Consider the following 13,166-nt stretch of genomic DNA (forward strand, 5'->3'; position numbering starts at 1 on the left):
TGTGTGCCACAACTACAGAGCCCACGAGGTGCAACTGTTGAAGCCTGCCTACCCTAGAGCCCAAGCTCTGCAACAAGAGAAGCCCTTGCAATGAGAAGCCCGAGCATTGCTACTAGGGAGAAGCCCCAGCTCACCACAACTAGAAGAAGCTTGCACGCAGCAACAAAGACCCAGTGCAGCCAAGATTAAATAAAATAAACAGAAGAAAGAAAGAAACTGGAAGGTAGCTGCCTTCTGCTAAACCTGGACTAGAAGAGACCTCTACCCTTGAGAAGTCAAGAAACATCTCCATGGGGATCTTGTTCCCTTGAGAGAACCCAGCCTTACGCTGGGGTAGTCTGGGAGTCAGTATTCTTGGGCTCAGGTGTTGAGCCCTCCCAGCTCATGGGAGAAGTGGGTCTGGGGTTTTGTGGCTTTCTGGGCATCTCACCATTCCCCTCTGGGGATCCTGACCCTAAGGGGCTGAATTCTGTCCTTCAGAGCAGCAGTCTCAGGTCACACTGGGCTCCAAGTGGGTGCCGCGTTCCCTGCCATGCCACGTTCCCTGCCATGTTTCCGATAACCCAGACAACTTCCGGTGCTGCTGTCTGCCCTGGCCCCGGCTTATCACCAAAACATTTTCAGCTTTGTGATCAGAAGGACAAATCCAATCACTAGCTTTCCAGCTTAAAACTCTTCAGGGGACATTTCCACAACACATAGAGCAGACAGAGATCAGCTCCTTTATACACGAAGAACTTTCGCCTCACTCTCACACCTGGGAGCCCCAGGGGCAGTGTTTGTAAGCCCAGAACCCCAACTCAGTAGTGCTCAGGACAGACTTTGTTAGAAGGAATGCTCTAACTTGGGACTAATCGGCCAGACTCTTCCCTCTGACGCCTCCTCATGATTCCGTCATACACTTCCTGAAATGGTTGGAATTGAACAGTGGAGATGGCCATCCTCAAGTCCCCCCTTCTGCTCTTAGAACAGAGGGGCCACTGGGCAGTCAGCTCCACAAATCTGGAATTCCAGTTGGGGGTGGGGGTCTTAGAGGTCCTGGTTCCCTAGGAGCAGATTCCTATCTTCTTTAAGGGGAGCTGATTCCCCCAGGGCTGGAAAATGAGAAGTTGTAATTGTTCAATCAAAATAGTTGTGTTAGGCTTCCTTGGTAGCTCAGTGGTAAAGAATCTGCCTGCCAGTGCAGGAGACATGGGTTCGATCCCTGGTCCAGGAAGATCCCACATGCCTTGGGGCAACTAAGCCTGTGTGTCACAGCTATTGAGCCTGTGCTTTAATGCCCAGAGCCACAACTACTGAAGCCCGCTTGCCCTAGAGTTCATGCTATGTAGGAACAGAAGTCACAGCAATGAAAAGCCCACACAACTCAGCTGGAGAGTAGCCCCTGCTCGCTGCAACTAGAGAAAAGCTTGTGCAGCAACAAAGAACCAGCACAGCCAAAAATAAACAAATAAATAAATAGTCACAAAATAGTTCTGTCCTCAGTGAGGGTGGAGGAGGGGGAGCTGGATCTTAATTTCACCAGCTGGGCTCCTCCTAAGGCAATTTGGGACCAGAGTTTGCCTCTCTAGTGCCTCCCACAATTCCTCCCACCATCACACCTCATCATGAGCCCTAATTTCTCTGTCTGTGAAATGGGATTATTAACCTGGCATGAGATTTGACTGTTTAGGAAATTCGAACTTCTGCGTGTTTGGGGGAGGGGACATTTCTAGGTACGGAAGGAACTCAGGCAGTGTAGGTGGGTGGGAAGGTAGCAAAGATGAGCTTACTGGGGGGTGTTGGGGGTGAGACTTGAAACAGCTGCCCTAGGTGGAGGGTGCTTGTTGGCAGGTTGACCCTGACAGTCCTGAGCTAGTCCCTACCCATCTACCCTGCCTCTCTGAGGCTCTGCATCCTTAAAGTGACACCTGTTCAACAGGAAGGAGCCTCTCAGTCCCTCCCCAGGCCTCAGAACAGCCAGAGCCCCACCCAGCCCTCACAGATCTGCCAACCCGGTTTCACACAGAGAATTCTGCTTCTTGACCATGCAGCACCAGGATGGAGAGTAACATCAGGTAGTCAACACTTGCTGATCCCCTCTGGGTGCAGGGCCTGAGTGCCATGCAAGGGAAGATGCTCCAGTCTGAACACCTGGTCCCTGCTTCTGGAAACTGCCAGTAAACTCTGACTGGGACAGAAGCCCTGCCCTGGGGAGCTCTCATGGTTAACAAGGAATATCTAGGTCTCACCTTGGAGGACTCTAAAACTGATGAGACACAGCTGCTGTCCTCAGGGAGCTCTGGTTTGAGTAACAAAAGCAGCCTCTGCCCCAGGAAGCCTCCAGTCTAATGGGGGAGACCTGACTGCTTCCCTTAGGGATTTCCCAGTCTGCAAGGGGACCCACAACTCTGGCCTCAGATATTCCCAGGACATGGGGAAAACTCTGCTGGAGGGAGCTTCTAATCTGTGGGTAAAAACACATTCTTTGCCATCTAGAGGTCCCCACTATGACCCAGCAGGGAGGCCACAGGCCCAGTGACAGAGGGAGGCACAGACATAATTATTACTGATTCAAACACACACATGTCAATCCAAACCCATTATCTGAGCCATGGGAGAGCCCCCTGAACAGAGCGAAAAGAGCTGTGTGACCCCGGTCGAATTATTTAACCCCTCTGAGCCTCAGTTTCCTCTCCTGTAAAATGCTGGAGGTTTTGAGAATGAAGGGAGGTAAAGGTATACAGTGAGTGGTACCCAGTAAGGGTGCAATAAACAGTAGCTGCTGTTATTATGAGGAGGGGGAAGAGTGGGTGTGGGGCGTGGGGGTGGGTTCCTGGAAGTGTTCATGCATCTGTGCCTGCATGTGCGGGGGGTGGACACAGGTAGCACCGTCCTCAGTCCTCAGTGGGATGATTGATGGCTTTGGTGGGGCAGGTCAGCACAGGCCCAGGCCCGCCTGGAGGGGACCATTGTCTTGGCAAATGAGGTTTGGCTTCTCCACAGGGGCAGCTCCATCTGTTTTTATTTTTTCCATCAGCAGCCTTGGGAATTCCCACCCTCCCAAGGCCTCATACCTCAAAAAAATCTATGTAAGGGTATTATTTGGGGGGGGAAGGTGGGTGGAGTCCTATCATCTCCTGGTACATTACAGGTACTGGCCAGCCCTCTTCCTCCTCTCCTAAGCCATCCCCTTGGTGCCCTCATCCCCCAAATGTCATTATCTTGGTTCCCAGACAATTTTGTTGGACCCATCACTTAATCATCAAGTAATAGAATGCCTGCTGTCAGTTCTGGAAGAGGCCAGTGTCGGGTAGGAAGACACCTGGAGTCAGGCAAGCCTGGCTGTGCATCCTGGCTCCAGCATTTAATAGCTGTGTGACCCTGGGCAAGCCAACTAACCTTTCTGGGCTTCAGTCCCACATCTGAAAAGTCAGTGTTTGTTTGGGTATTATTTACAGGGCATCGACTATTCTTAAGACCTAGGGCTTTATGTGTATTATCTAATTTAGCCCCTTGAAGTGGACAACATTTTTCAGGTAATAATTACAGTAACAGTGGATCAACATCAGGACAAAGATTTGAAGGATTTGCTCAAGGTTACACAGTAGAGTGAATGGGAGAGTGGGGATTTGAACTTGTGGCCACCTGACTTCAAAGGACACATTTTGACCTTAATGTCTCCTGCTTACTCAGTAACTAATACCAGTGCCGAAGCTGTGACTTTTAGATATGACAAAATGGGGCCTTACCCCAAAGGCTGGCACAGAGGGGGCTCCTAAAAACTTGAGGTTCTGCAATTATATCATCCCAGCTGCTCTGGATCCTAGTACTTGTGCCTCCATACCCACTCAGGGAAGTGTCTCAGACAGTCAATGCCAGGCCATGGTGTTGTAGTTGGGGGGTGTGTGGCTGCCAAAGCTGGGACCTGGCATGGGGGCAGGGTCTTTCCTGGGAAGACGTGTGCTCCACTGGCCCCCTTGAGAGGAAGAGCTGGGGCTGGACAAGCAGAGGGCATGGAGCAGCAAGAGAAGGGAATCTTACCTGAAGGAGCAAGTGGAGTAATGCCCGATGACTCCTCCCCACCCCAGGAACATGCCCAGCTCTTGCTCACCTCCGAATGCGGAATCAGGGAGGCCAGGATGCAAAATCTCTGCTCTGTCACGTTTCTGGCTGAAACAAGTGATGGTGCAGGCCACAGAGCTGCTAAGCTAGTCTGCTGAATTCAGGCAGCTGCTTCCCTGTCTGGTCCATTTCCTCTGCTACAATCAGGCACAAAAGTCATCCTCAACTTCTGGAGACATGCAGAGGCCCTGGTGCCACAGGGACTTTCCAGGAGAACTGCTCCCTCTCCAACTGCCCCAGCTCTGGTCCTTTGCTCTAGAGCCCACTCTGCCCCTGGCCTGGCCAGCAGGACCCAGTGGAACCCAGGGGTAACCTGTGGTTTGCAATTTTCATCCCTGTCCCCTTAGCCAAGGATTCCATTCATCAGAACAAATATGGACAGAGCACCTGCTGTGTCTCAGGCACTGGGACCATAAGTGGAACAAGACCCATGCCGCCCAGGGAAGTGCAGCCCAGGAGAGACAGGGAGGCAAAGGGGGAGCAGGAGGGCTTCCCACAGGATGGGCCATCTGACCTTGGCCTGCAAGGGGAGACATTTCAGATAGAGGGAAGAGTTCAGAGTCCATCAGGGCATGGAGATGATCAGCCTTCTATCATGGCTGAAAACTCTGATGCTGATGGGGGCGTGGTGGGAGGCAGGCAAGGTTGTTAATTTAGTGGAAACAGGGAGCCATTGAGGGGTTTAGGGATAGAGGAAGGCAGTGAAAGTGGCAGGAAGGATGGTGAACAGGAGTCTGGATGGTATATGTGTGGGTGTGTGTGTCCTCAGTCCCATTCTTCCCTCTCTAAAGAGAAAGGCTCTGGTTGCCAGTCCTGGCTGGGGCTGAAAAACTCAGCTAGGAGAATCTAGAACCTGCCAGTCAGGAGATGTTATAAAGTTGCCCGCATTATGCCACTAAGTCCACATCACTGCCTGACTCCTGGAGTCGTGTGCCACCTGTCATGATGACACAGATGGTCAGAGGGTTTGAGTGATTCCCCAGCAGGTTCAGGATCCAAAAGACAATCCTCCCACCCCCCCCGCCCTCCCCGCGGAAAGGAAGTGGCTTGTAAGTGAGAGACACTGAAAAAGAAATAGAGGGACTTCCCTGGTGGTCCAGTGGCTAAGACTCTGCACTCCCAATGCAGGGGGTTCAGGTTCCATCCCTCGTCAGGGAACTCGATCCCACATGCGGAAACTACAACCCGGTGCAGCCAAATAAATACATATTTTAAAAAAACAATAAAAAAGAAATGGGTGCAAGATGGAGATTCGGAATTGGCAATGAGGCACACGGATGTCTCTCAATCAGTGACCAGCTGTTGGCAACATCAACAGCCACACTGATCTCATTTTGAAAGCAGAGGCCCTTTTTATTCTGATTTTTAAGCTCTGATTTTAGGACAAGGAGAGAAGAGGAGGGAGAGAAAGAGCTGGAAGAGTGTGTAGGGGGAGGTGATTGTGATAGTGGAGGGGCCATAGTCAGGTTTCTTTTCAGGGTCTCTAAGCCTTGAATTTTGGATCCGTTTCCCCCTTTCTGTGGAGCCTCGTCCCCACCCACCCAGAGACTGTAGAATCACCCATGGCCACCCAGTGCGTGCTGCGCTGACATTCCATACGGTTTTTCACCGTTTCCACACACATCCCTGTAGGTCGGTGCTATTATCCCCGAGTTATCAAGGGGACACTGAGGCTCAGAGAAGTACGTTCCTTTGTCCAGGATCTGTCCCTCGGGCTCCGTCTGCCTGACTCCGGAGGGGTACTGAAACAACACTAGGGCACTTCTTCCATGCCACCAGGCGGGGAGGTGGGCAGCATGGAAGAGTGCTCTGAGCAAGAGAGAGCAGACCGAGGCGAGGGCCGAGGGAGCACCCGGTGGAGCAAGGGAGGACTTGGCGGGAACCCAAGAGGCCTCACGTCTCAAAACTGGTTCCCTCAGGCGCCTGAGACCCCGGTGCGCGGTTGGAGAAAAGCAGGCAGTGGGCAGGGAGAGGGCCTGAACCGGGGCCAGAAGACCTAGCCCAGCGCCGTCGGGATCACTAGGGCGTGGAACTGACCCGGGTCTGGATGGGAGGGCGCGGGACCACCCGCAGTGCTGGCCCGGGCCGGGGCGCACCTAGAGCCTCCCTCTCCCTGCGCACACTCCAGCCCCGTAGGTAGCCTTGCGAAAAGCCGAGGACACTCCTGCCAGCTCTGCCCGGGGCTCGGGGAGTCTTTCGAGCTTCTTCAAACAACGTCAGACTGGGATCCTCAGCCCGAGAGACCAGCCGGAGACTCAGAGACAGAGAGACAAAGAGAGACCGGATCCCACAGCGAGAAGGCTAGTGCGGAGGAGGAGAGTGGGCGAAAAATGAGTCCGGGAGAGCGAGGCGAGGGCTCACGCGAGGCAGTGTCAGAACGTGGAAAAGTCGGTGACCGGAGGAAGGTGGGCAGACGAGGAGCCCAGGAGCAGAGCCAGGAGCTGAGGGGAGACGCGTCGAGGAGAGGAGGCGGCGGACCCACCGACCGACGTGTCCGAGGGCCGGGAGGACAGGGAAGAAAGCAGCATCCTCACTTCCAGCCTCAGTCCCCAGCGCGCCTGGCTCCTGAGCGCTCCAGGTAGCCCACCTTTGTCCGGGCGCGCAACTAGGTGAGGCGGGAGGGCGGGGCCGGGGGCGGGCCAAGGCCATGCCTTACCTGTCTGACCCGCGGGGCGGGGGCCGAGGGGCTCGCGGCCGAGCGCCCGCGGAAGCCGAGCGCAGCAGAGGGCAGAGCCGCGAAGCCAGGACCTCGAGGAGAGGTGCGCGGGCGGCAGGAGGATGTGCCGAGGCTGAGCCGGGCTGGAGCGAAGGGGGAGGGGGACGGGGAGGGGGACGGGGAGGGGGCGGGCGGGAGGGAAGGGGGCGGGAACACGGGGAGGGGAGAGGGAGGGGTGGCGGGGAGAGGGCTCCGCGGCCCCCAGCCGAGGGGCAGCCCTGGGCCGAGCCGGGCCCAGCACGCTCCCGGCCAGCGCGCCCTTGCCAGCTGCGCTCGGCGTTCCGGTCCGGCTCCCCAGAGGCCTAGCCGCCGCCGCCGCCGCGAGGGCGCGGGGCAGACAAAGAAGGTAGACAAAGGCGGGCGCAGCCGGGCGGCCTTGCGGGCACCGGGAGAGGCGGGCCCACTCCTCCCGGTGCGTAAGAGCCGCCTCGGCGCGGCCCGGGGCGCGTGGGACCGGCGGGGCGCGGGCAGCGGTGGCGCCTCTGGAGCGGCCCGTCCGGGAGCGGGCGACAAAGGGCCGCGGCAGGGGGTCCCTGGCGGACCCCAACAATGAATTGGGGCTGAGCGCTTAGTTGCGGCGAGTCTGGCCGAGCAGGGGCCGGCGGTTCTCCAAAAGGATTATTCCGCCTAGGGAATAATCAAATGGGACGGAAGAAACGCCCGGTACGAGGAAGGCGGAACCAGGCACCGCGGGGCCTTTGCAGCCTCGGAAAGTGAACGGAGTTGGGGGCGAGGTTCTGGGAGTGGTCGCTCTTCCATGTGGGATTCTAGGGGGTCTTAAAAGCGTTATCAGATGAGACTCGGGCGCACTGATGGCTGGACTAGAGCCCCCTTCCCACTCTCACACCCTGGGAGGGAAGGGGAAAAAGACAGTCCCCCTACCACACACACACACACACACACACACACACACACACACACACAGTGCGAGGGAAGGGGAAAAAGACAGTCCCCCTACCACACACACACACACACACACACACACACACACAGTGCGAGGGAAGGGGAAAAAGACAGTCCCCCTACCACACACACACACACACACACACACACACACACACACAGTGCGCCTCTTGCCACGCCCGGTCCAAAATGGGTCTGACGCTCCAAAACCCGGTGCAGGCAGGACAAAGCCAGCGCTCGGGGCCGGCTCATTCATCACTCACAGAGTGCCGACCCTGGGAGTCCAGGAATGCTATGTATGGGTCCCGCGACCCCCATAACTCACGACGGGGTCAGTGGCGCCACCAGCACAGCAAAGATCAAAGAGCGGTGGGGCGGGCCGGGTTTGCGCGAAGCATCAGTCTTGCCTGGCCCCCAGAGCTGTCCCTGCGGCCTCTATTTCGACTGTCTTCTTTCTCCGGAGGGTGGCAAATTATGGCTCAGAGGTTTAAGAGCTCCACTCTATAGTCAGGTAGATGCCTGGGCTCCTTTTCTGATGCCATTCCCCCTCTCCTTCAAGCGGCCTAACCTCTCTGAGCTCACCGTTAGCCCTAACTCTCAAGAATCAGGGATTAAGTGCAGTGGCTGTGTAAGGAGATAATGTTCCTAAGGTCCTGGCCCCACAGGATATGATCTAGAAAAATTATCGACTGTTGTTATTGTAATAGGAATATTATCAGCCTGTTGGGCTCCAGTATGGATTGGGTTATGAACTGAGCAGAGACATGATCTGACTTGTTGTTTAGTTGGTAAGTCATATTCTACTCTTTTGTGACCCCATGGACTGTATAGCCTGCCAGACTCCTCTGTCCATGGGATTTCCCAGGCAAGAATACTGGAGCGGGCTGCCATTTCCTTCTCCAGAGGAATCTTCCTGACCCTGGGATTGAACCCGAATTCAATCTGCATTGGTAGGCGGATTCTTTACCACTGAGCCACCAAGGAAACCCTGCATGATTTGATTTAGGTTTTAACTCATTGGCTCTGATTCCCAAAGTTAAGAATAGACTGCATTTGGCAAGGACAAAAGCAGGGAGACCAGCTGGAAACTGCGGCAGAAAAGAGGCAGTGGTAGCTTGGGCCTGGGAGGAGGACAGTGGGCATGATTCCCCCTGTCCAGGATGAAGCTGTGGCTCAGCATTAACTGAACCAGAAGTGAATTATTGGCTCCTCTGGTTCCAATGCTGTTGTGATGGATATTCATTGGTAGGGTGGTCTTTTGGATTCTGTTCTCTGGGCCCTCCCAGAGTGATGCTGTGGGGAAAGGTAGATGTTAGGAGAAGTCTGGAATCCTGTCCCATCCAGGTTTTGTGACTCTGGGCCTCAGTTTCTCCATGTTTGAATGGCCAAAGTGGAAACAGCTCAAATACTCATAGCCTGATGAGTGAATAAACAAAATGTGGTATATTCATGTGGTCGAATATTATTTGACCACAGAAAGGAATGAAGTACCAATACATGCCACAGTCTGGATGAACCTTGAATACAGTATGCTATGTGAAACAGACCAGACATAAAAGGCTGTGTATTGTGTGATTTACATGAAATGTTCAGAATAGGCAAATCCATAGAGACAGAAAGTAGACTAGGGGTTGGTTGCCAGGAGTTGGGAGAAGGCGGGAGTAGGAAAGTGGCTGCCAATATGTGTGTGGGTTTTTCTATTTGGAGCAAAGAAAATGTTCTAGAATTAGATATTGGCAATGGATGCACAATTTTGTGACTATATTAAAACCCACCAAATTGCATGCTTTAAAAAGGATTCTTTATTGAATTATATTTATTATTTATTTAATTATATCTCAGTAAAGCAGTTATTTTTAAAAAGTTGCAGTTGAGCTGGATCAAGATCTCTTACCCTGTGGTCCAGGATGACTTCAGAGGGCCTAGCAACCCCTAAAATGTGAATAACAGTTAGTGTCTCTGTGCACTTCTGTGAATAAAGTTTCAAAGTTCAAGAAGAAATTATCTGTAAGGTCCCCCTGACCAACAAGGGGATCAATGACACTAGAAAGTCAGCAGAACCTTGGGGAGGAAATGGCATGGGGGCTCTGCCGTGGTTGGTGATGTATTGGAAGCCGTCCAGTGCTACTGGGCTAAGGCCAGGGCTTTGACCTGAGTCTGAGGTCAGCAGTGGACCCCAGGATCTGGGGCAGCTGCATAGTCCGGCCTCACACCAGAAGGCCAGATGAGTAGGGAGAGGCGCAGATTTCAGCTGTAGCTTTAGGCATCTTGGGCCATGAGGATGCGCGTCCCCCTTCAGGGCATTTGGGGGGTTGCCTGCTGCCTGGGGAAATGGAAATAGCAAGAGGGTCACAGCTATGGATGCTTTGGATGGGGTTTTGAAAGGCGTGATGGCTGGTCCAGAGTGTTTGCTCTAGGGGCATAGGTGGTGTGTGTGTGTCAACCTTAATATCATTGTCATCACAGCCGTTAATTGGGTATTTATGTGCCAGACGTTGTACATTTTGTGTCTTTACAAACATTATCACACGTATTCCTTGCTCAACTCTATGGAATTGGTGCTACCACGATCCCATTTTACAGATGAAGACGTCGAGATTCATCTGGTTAAGGGGCAGTGGTAGGGACAGAAGCAGCAGCCTCTTGCAGCAGGGTGTGAGGGGCACTGTAGGGAGTGCATTCTGCAGCTCTTGCTTGTTTGTGAAAGCAGCTCTTCTCTGCATACCACCACCTAGAGCCCATCCACTGAAATCAGAGGCCTTTGCTCTTCATCTGGACTCAATAAGGACTCACGTCAGGCAAGTGCCAGTAAGTCACTATCCACCATCATTTCATTCCTTCAGATTCTTCCATTTGCTCACTGGACACACGTTCATTTAGAACCTGGATCTGGCCAGGCACTGGGGAGGTGCTGAACCCAGAGAATGAATGAGGCTGGGCCTCTGCTCAGGGGGCGTCCCAGCTGGCTGGGTTCCTGAACATTGCGGTGAATCCCACTGTCAGCACTGTCCACTGGTGACAGTGGGATTGTCACCAGGCTAAACTTGGCTGACTGTCTTGTGGCCCCTCCCGCCTTCCTGTGTCTGGTGTCCTGGGAACCTTAGGCAGGGATGGGATGGATGATATGTCCTGTGATCATCCTGGTGGGAATGAGAGGAAACATCTTAGGGGTCTGGAGACTTCATTGCTTGTTGTTATACCCTGTTCGTTCATTGTGTGTTGTTCAGTGAACCCCAGGAATCTTCCTTTGTCTGTGCAGTCTTGGCAAAATTCTTACATCTCATCTTCTCTCAGTTTCAATTTAAATGTCTCTAGGGAGTGAGTTTCTTTCTCTTCCCATTGAAGACCCTCAGGAACCTGCTGCAGTTGGCAAATAAGCTCTTTCTCCTCCTAAATATCTACCCTTCCTTCCCAGGTGCCCTCCTACATCTTGTCGTTATGGTGAAGACTATGGAAATAACTTTGAAAAACAGACTCCCGGCAAATGGGTATTCAAAAATGTAATAAATTAACTCCATAATGTAATCTAGGTCCCATGACCATCCATCATGCTGATGTGATTAAGATACGAAAAATCAGATGCCACGTGGACAGAAGTGACAGATGACTTCTCACAGAACGCTCTCATGGTCCCATGCTGATTTGGCCCCCTGCCCCTGCCTATCCCCAGTCTTGGCCCCTTTGGAACCCCGAGGTCATCAGAGGTTTAGGGAACATCTGTCCAGCCCGTTCATTTCACAAATGAGATGGAGGCCTTTTGGGAGATGGAGTCAGATTAGTTTGATCCCTCCTCATCTGTCTCCTAGCCCCCCTTCCTCTGTTTATGGCTAGCTCTGAATCCAAAGCCCCAAACAGGTATTTTTATGCAGTTTCTAGTTGACAAGGTAGGTACCCCAGGGTCAGACAAAGCTGTTTGGACCTCAGTGTCCTCATTGGAAAAATGTGAGTTTTGGGGTGTTTGTCTACCAAGGTTTCTCTGAAGTTCTTTAGCTGTGTGTGGCAGGAGACCTCTGAGTGGCTTGCACTATGTCTTCTTAGGGCAGGGGGCTGGAGCTTAGGGTCAATGGAAGGAACACTGGCATGAGTCCCCAGGTCACTTACACTGTGCCTTGGAGGCCACCCCGAAGGAGTAACTGGGCTCTGAGCTTCTGCTACCTAGAGCTCCATCCTAAGGGACTTTTCACAAGGAACTGCCCCCTTAAGACTGCCACTTTCTGTTACCAATGAAAATTCTGCTTGAGCAGCCTTCCGGGAGGGGCAAAGAGGGACACTCATTTTCCCCAGTTTCCCAAGTATCCACAGTGATTAAGTCTCAAGGAGTCAAGGGACACCTGCCTACAAACAAGTGAGCTGCTCAGCTGGCTCCATATGGAAATGGTCCTCTCCTATGTGATGTGGGCAGGGTCTCCAGATCTTGGGAAGGATTGCTGTGCCCAGAATATGCTGCCAGGTACATCCATTTCTAAATTAAATCCTTCATTCTATTGGGTTAAACATTGCAATTTTATGAAATGCAGACTTTCCCTAAGCAATTAGGTTGGTTGCAATTCCCATACCTTCTTCAGCATCAGGCCCCTGGGAGCTTGTTAAAGGGCCAGTGCCCTATTGTGCACCCCGACTGATCTCATAGGTCTGGGAAGGCCAGGTTCCAAGTGTTTAACAGGCTCCCCGGGGATTTTGATGCAGATTTCCTGGGACTGCTTCTGAGAAATGCTCTGCTAGCATTTTTCGCTTAATGGGCCAGGTTACTTATTCTCTCCCCCATCACCACTGCCATATGAAATGTGTGAAGGCAGGTTTGAAAGCATCTGGGGTGAAAGGGGTGCAGGTTTCGGATACTAAGCATTAAACAGTAAACTTTCCTGGCTAGATCTGTGTACCAACAGATGGGCGTGATTTCTTTTTTTTTGTTTTGTTTGTTTTTTGGGGGGGGGGGCGTGATTTCTAACAAGCTTTCGTGTCCCTGGAGGTCAAAGACAAGATCCCCAGATTTTTGTCCCTGGTCTGTTGTCCATAACTCCACAGCCACTTCCCTGACCTTGGTTTTTCCACCTGTAAAATAAAGGAGTTGAAAATAAGGTGAAGCCCTGGAGTTAGAGTAGAAGTCAGAACCGGGTTTGTATTCCAGCTGTGTGATTTGGGCAAATTAGGAAACATCTCTGAGGCAGTTTTACCATCTATGAAGTAGGACTGTAAAATGGAGGCTTGGTTGTTATTGTTAATGAGAAAATTAAAGAAATCAGTACTTGAAACATAGTGGGTGTTCATGTCAGTAATTATTTTAATATTAATATTATTTCCCAGGATCCTCTCAGCCCTTGCAGAGTCCATGCCTCTGGGGAACATTTGGGCTATAAAGTGAAGTGGCAGAAGACATCTGTGTCCACACCCTCCCCCAGTAGCTAGGTAACTCGGGCAGGTTACTTCACCCCTCTGACCCTTG

The sequence above is a fragment of the Budorcas taxicolor genome, chromosome 16 (genome assembly GCF_023091745.1).
Source record: "Budorcas taxicolor isolate Tak-1 chromosome 16, Takin1.1, whole genome shotgun sequence".
Classification (NCBI taxonomy): Eukaryota; Metazoa; Chordata; class Mammalia; order Artiodactyla; family Bovidae; genus Budorcas; species Budorcas taxicolor.